The sequence below is a fragment of the Gouania willdenowi genome, unplaced genomic scaffold, assembly GCF_900634775.1.
Source record: "Gouania willdenowi unplaced genomic scaffold, fGouWil2.1 scaffold_260_arrow_ctg1, whole genome shotgun sequence".
Taxonomy (NCBI): Eukaryota; Metazoa; Chordata; class Actinopteri; order Blenniiformes; family Gobiesocidae; genus Gouania; species Gouania willdenowi.
In genome coordinates, this window is record NW_021145018.1 from 22,523 (window position 1) to 29,365 (window position 6,843).

The 6,843-nt window shown below is 39.5% G+C and overlaps 2 non-coding genes across 2 annotated transcripts; one reads left to right on the plus strand and one right to left on the minus strand.

The window, feature by feature from the left end:
* Positions 1–4,810: 4,810 nt before the first annotated feature.
* trnat-agu (transfer RNA threonine (anticodon AGU)) lies at positions 4,811–4,883 on the minus strand. Its single transcript has one exon. It is a non-coding gene; the product is annotated as a tRNA-Thr (tRNA).
* Positions 4,884–6,538: 1,655 nt separating this feature from the next.
* trnai-aau (transfer RNA isoleucine (anticodon AAU)) lies at positions 6,539–6,612 on the plus strand. The gene has a single exon. It is a non-coding gene; the product is annotated as a tRNA-Ile (tRNA).
* Positions 6,613–6,843: the final 231 nt, after the last annotated feature.

The window sequence follows — 6,843 nt, forward strand, 5'->3', positions numbered from 1 at the left end:
CAGCGCTGAGTCAGGTATATGCATACAGGTAGTCTGCAGTGCTGAGTCAGGTATATGTAAACAGGTAGTCTGCAGTGCTGAGTCAGGTATATGTAAACACGTAGTCTGCAGTGCTGAGTCAGGTATATGTATACAGGTAGTCTGCAGTGCTGAGTCAGGTATATGTATACAGTTAGTCTGCAGTGCTGAGTCAGGTATATGTATACAGGTAGTCTGCAGTGCTGAGTCAGGTATATGTATACAGGTAGTGTGCAGTGCTGAGTCAGGTATATGTAAACAGGTAGTCTGTAGTGCTGAGTCAGGTATATGTATACAGGTAGTCTGCAGTGCTGAGTCAGGTATATGTAAACAGGTAGTCTGCAGTGCTGAGTCAGGTATATGTATACAGATAGACTGCAGTGCTGAGTCAGGTTTACGTAAACAGGTAGTCTGAAGTGCTGAGTCAGGTATATGTAAACAGGTAGTCTGCAGTGCTGAGTCAGGTATATGTAAAGAGGTAGTCTGCAGTGCTGAGTCAGGTATATGTAAACAGGTAGTCTGCATTGCTGAGTCAGGTATACAGTATGTATACAGGTAGTCTGTAGTGCTGAGTCAGGTATTTGTAAACAGATAGTCTGCAGTGCTGAGTCAGGTATATGTATACAGGTAGTCTGCAGTGCTGAGTCAGGTATATGCATACAGGTAGTCTGCAGTGCTGAGTCAGGTATATGTATACAGGTAGTCTGCAGTGCTGAGTCAGGTATATGTAAACAGGTAGTCTGAAGTGCTGAGTCAGGTATATGTAAACAGGTAGTCTGCAGTGCTGAGTCAGGTATATGTATACAGGTAGCCTGCAGTGCTGAGTCAGGTATATGTATACAGGTAGTCTGTAGTGCTGAGTCAGGTATATGTATACAGGTAGTCTGCAGTGCTGAGTCAGGTATATGTATACAGGTAGTCTGCAGTGCTGAGTCAGGTATATGTATACAGGTAGTCTGCAGTGCTGAGTCAGGTATATGTATACAGGTAGTCTGCAGTGCTGAGTCAGGTATATGTATACAGGTAGTCTGCAGTGCTGAGTCAGGTATATGTATACAGGTAGTCTGCAGTGCTGAGTCAGGTATATGTAAACAGGTAGTCTGCAGTGCTGAGTCAGGTATATGTAAACAGGTAGTCTGCAGTGCTGAGTCAGGTATATGTATACAGGTAGTCTGTAGTGCTGAGTCAGGTATATGTATACAGGTAGTCTGCAGTGCTGAGTCAGGTATATGTATACAGGTAGTCTGCAGTGCTGAGTCAGGTGTATGTATACAGGTAGTCTGTAGTGCTGAGTCAGGTATATGTATACAGGTAGTCTGCAGTGCTGAGTCAGGTATATGTATACAGGTAGTCTGCAGTGCTGAGTCATGTATATGCATACAGGTAGTCTGCAGTGCTGAGTCAGGTATATGTATACAGGTAGTGTGCAGTGCTGAGTCAGGTATATGTAAACAGGTAGTCTGCAGTGCTGAGTCAGGTATATGTAAACAAGTAGTGTGCAGTGCTGAGTCAGGTATATGTATACAGGTAGTCTGCAGTGCTGAGTCAGGTATATGTAAACAGGTAGTCTGCAGTGCTGAGTCAGGTTTATGTAAACACGTAGTCTGCAGTGCTGAGTCAGGTATATGTATACAGGTAGTCTGCAGTGCTGAGTCAGGTATATGTATACAGGTAGTCTGCAGTGCTGAGTCAGGTATATGTATACAGGTAGTGTGCAGTGCTGAGTCAGGTATATGTAAACAGGTAGTCTGTAGTGCTGAGTCAGGTATATGTATACAGGTAGTCTGCAGTGCTGAGTCAGGTATATGTAAACAGGTAGTCTGCAGTGCTGAGTCAGGTATATGTATACAGATAGACTGCAGTGCTGAGTCAGGTTTACGTAAACAGGTAGTCTGAAGTGCTGAGTCAGGTATATGTAAACAGGTAGTCTGCAGTGCTGAGTCAGGTATATGTAAAGAGGTAGTCTGCAGTGCTGAGTCAGGTATATGTAAACAGGTAGTCTGCATTGCTGAGTCAGGTATACAGTATGTATACAGGTAGTCTGTAGTGCTGAGTCAGGTATTTGTAAACAGGTAGTCTGCAGTGCTGAGTCAGGTATATGTATACAGGTAGTCTGCAGTGCTGAGTCAGGTATATGCATACAGGTAGTCTGCAGTGCTGAGTCAGGTATATGTATACAGGTAGTCTGCAGTGCTGAGTCAGGTATATGTAAACAGGTAGTCTGAAGTGCTGAGTCAGGTATATGTAAACAGGTAGTCTGCAGTGCTGAGTCAGGTATATGTATACAGGTAGCCTGCAGTGCTGAGTCAGGTATATGTATACAGGTAGTCTGTAGTGCTGAGTCAGGTATATGTATACAGGTAGTCTGCAGTGCTGAGTCAGGTATATGTATACAGGTAGTCTGCAGTGCTGAGTCAGGTATATGTATACAGGTAGTCTGCAGTGCTGAGTCAGGTATATGTATACAGGTAGTCTGCAGTGCTGAGTCAGGTATATGTATACAGGTAGTCTGCAGTGCTGAGTCAGGTATATGTATACAGGTAGTCTGCAGTGCTGAGTCAGGTATATGTAAACAGGTAGTCTGCAGTGCTGAGTCAGGTATATGTAAACAGGTAGTCTGCAGTGCTGAGTCAGGTATATGTAAACAGGTAGTCTGCAGTGCTGAGTCAGGTATATGTATACAGGTAGTCTGCAGTGCTGAGTCAGGTATATGTATACAGGTAGTCTGCAGTGCTGAGTCAGGTATATGTATACAGGTAGTCTGCAGTGCTGAGTCAGGTATATGTAAACAGGTAGTCTGCAGTGCTGGGTCAGGTATATGTATACAGGTAGTCTGCAGTGCTGAGTCAGGTATATGTATACAGGTAGTCTGTAGTGCTGAGTCAGGTATATGTAAACAGGTAGTCTGCAGTGCTGAGTCAGGTATATGTAAACAGGTAGTCTGCAGTGCTGAGTCAGGTATATGTATACAGATAGTCTGCAGTGCTGAGTCAGGTATATGTATACAGGTAGTCTGCAGTGCTGAGTCAGGTATATGTATACAGGTAGTCTACAGTGCTGAGTCAGGTATATGCATACAGGTAGTCTGCAGTGCTGAGTCAGGTATATGTATACAGGTAGTCTGCAGTGCTGAGTCAGGTATATGTATACAGGTAGTCTGAACTTTGGATGTGACGTGGAGCAGGAGATAGAAAGCAGCATGTCTTTCCTCACGAAAGGAAAACCAGGACAAAAAGTCAAAGAAAGGGAGAGAAGGTGAAATGAGGGAAAACAACTGTTTACTCAGTTCTTCAGAGATTAAAACACTCACATCTTTTTTAGACAATATATTATTTATTCTGAAATTAACTACGTGCACTCTCACACATTTAAATGCTGGAACAATCCTTTTGCTCGTCAAATCTTAAATGGAAATAAGGTTAATTTTAAAGAAATATTTTTAAGACATTTACTACATTTTGCTGCCACCAAGTCTTAAAGGGATAGTTCGTCTATTTAAGACATGACGTTGTATGCAATCCTCACCATCACTATAGTGCATACACATTGTTTCACTCAGTGGTCACGTCCCTGGTCCGAGTTCTGGCCGTTTGAAGTTGGTCAAGAAAGTAGTCCCGGTTAGTTCCGGGGTCACAAAACTGTGCGTTTTTAATAGAAAAAGAGATATGCGTTTGAACTCTTGATTCATTTACATCACAAAACCGCCCATAAAAAAATTCATACCTCCAGTTTTAATCGGCACTATTTTCTCTTCCGTTTCCATCAATCCGCGCTGCCGTCGACGTCATCGGTGCGCCTAATCCCATCAGCTGTTGATAGCGCGACTCGCGGACAACATGTCTGACTCCGCCGATGGCAACCAGCCAGAGACAGCTTTGGCGGAGTAGCCAGAAAGAAAGTAGTAGCAGATTCTGCCCGCCGCCAACACCTCTGGAAGTATAATTAGATAGCGGCCTCTGCTGTTTAAAAAAAGTACTGGGATTCATTTTTCAGAGCATCGATGTGAACTGTGATACCTATGAATCGATTTTTAACTGCCTTACAATTAATCGTTGCATCCCTAGTGATCATGAAGTAAAATGATGGTATAATTGTAATTTAAAAAATATGTTGCTGTTGTATTTGTAATTACATTAGAAATGAGTTCAGATAATTTACATTGTAACAGTAATTTCCATGAAAAATCTATAAAAATTATAATTTAGTGCTAAACTGGGGAACCATGTTACAGTTCTATGTACAGTTCTATATATACTGTATGTATTTTGAGCGATACTTTTGGGTGTGACCAATACTAGACTGAGTATTGTGTGGCCCACGTCTGGTCCAAACCTAAAGCTAATAAATGATTGCTAATCAGGATGCAGTAAGTGAAATTTACTAAACAAGAAATATTGAAAAAATATGTTAAATCTTAAAATAAGAAGGTCCAGATTAATATTCTAAAGTGTTAAAATAAGCAGAAATGGATGATTATTAGATTAAATTACTTGAAATCAAACTTCCTCCAGCACAATAATAAGTGAAATATACTCACTATAAACAAATTATTATCATTTTTTTAATTTTATTTTATTTTTTTAATTTTGCAAATGAAATCTTTGGAACAAGAAGAAAACAACTAATCTAAGTAAAAACTGACTCAGTATTAGTGAAAAATGATTAAGCTGTTTCTTGATACAAATTGACTCATTTTGAAATAAACTTAAATCTATATTAAAACCAAGTTTTTGTTCTTAGAATTAACATCTTATCAGAATCACAACCAGTGATTAACTCCACAGTCCAGAGAAGGCCTCAGTGAGAATTGAACTCACGACCCCTGGTTTACTAGACCAGTGCTCTAACCTCTGAGCTATGAGGCCCTGTGTGTGACAGCATAGACGATCTTTCACATGGCAAATATACACCACACCACTTACATGTACTACTGGGCATCACTTTTTTTTAAGTTTTGGGGGCGGGGCTCTAAAAATCCATCTCATGGTGTAACTTTTTTCTCTTACAGTTCCATCTTAATGTCAACAGTTATGATAGTGTGTGGTCTTATTTTGGTCCTCAGTTATGAGGGAATTCCAACTCCGTCATCAAATCTTTATTTTATTTTTTTACCAATTTGAAAGGCTACCAATCAATAGCCTTTGTTCAATCAGCTCTCAACAAACACCCATGTATCTTAACCACATGCTAGTTGTGCTACAGTTGTTATATCATGCTTTAATTGTCTACTCACCACTTTCTAGGTGTTTTGAACCGTAAGCGCTTTAACTCGTAACCAGTGTTGTGTGAGTTACTGAAATAAGTAATGCGTTACTGCAAAAAGTAACTTTTGAGTTACTTAGAATGAAAGAATGTATTATTTATTTTGGGTCATTTGTGTCCGTACAGCTTCATATTAGTGCTGTAATAATATAATAATCCACTGTTGATCAACTGTGCCCCTGTATTAACATTGATAAAAACCTCTGATAAATGAAATGTTACTGTATCAAACCCTAAAGTTTATAATCATTTACATTAACAGAACTAAACTCTGCTCAGTATTAATCTTTACAAACACCAATCTGACTGAAACACTAAGTATTCTTTCAATACCAGTTTATTTATCTGAGACCAGCAGAAACTGTAAATATTACAAGAAATTGTGAAATAAATAACACACAAAACAACCTGAATATTATTAAAAATTAAAGTGGCTTCAGCATCATAAAACAGTTGTGTTTAGCCTTAGAATGTTCCCTGACAGGTTAAGTACAAAAACTAGCAATAATGTTCAACATAAACACAAAAAACCTTCTAAAATAAATAAATGAAATCAATCTGAATTAACATTAGGAATACATTTTGACCAACTCTGCTTTACAAAAACTGCCATAAAACAACCATAAATGATGTGCATATAAAGCACAAAACAGCTGCTCCAAAATTAAAACAGTATTTTTTCAGCCTTAGCACAGTAATGTAAAGTAAGCTGTGTGTATTCCAGGTGCACATTCTGCTGTTGAAAATGCTTATAAAAATAAATGTGGAAAAACAAATTCACAGCATTTTTCTCAACAGTCACAGTTCATTAAAATCCATACGCTGTTGTTTCGGTGCAGAGGCTTCTATCACATCCACCAATGTAGCGTTAGCTTAGCGCTTCACCGATGCATCGTTTGGAGACAAATAAGTAAATTAATACGCGTATTTCCACTCTGAGAAGCTCGTCCTGTTCTTGACTCACTATGATTGGTGCACGTGATGTAAACAGAAACATGCTGACAATGCTTCTTCTTCTTCTTCTTCTTCTTCTTCTTCTTCTTCTGTTTTACCGTGGTTGGCACGGCGTCCCGCAAAAATATGTAGAGCCACTGTAAACAGGAAGTACACCGCAGCTAGCAAAGTAACGGACAAACGCAGCATAATGTAATGGTAACGGCATTATTTCTTTAAAAAAATATTTCATTACAGTACAAGTTACTGTAAAAAGTAACGCACTGCTCGTAACCATATTTTTACACATGTTTACAGCTTCATAGGCCAGTTAGCTCAGGTGGTCAGAGCGTGGTGCTAATAACGCCAAGGTCATGGGTTCAAGCCCCATACTGGCCAGATCTTAGCAGTTTGTAAATGAAAATGTTATTATGTATTATGTTATTGTTAACCATCTAACCATTAGAAACACAGCTTATTGGGTCTTATTTCATCTGATCAACCAAATTCAAGGATTCACAGCCAGCAGAGACACTCTATGAGGTGTGTGTATTGTTCTTTAACATAAAGTTCTATATTTGGTCCTGTTTACTTTCTCACATGATTAAAAACCACATCATGCTTCAGTTG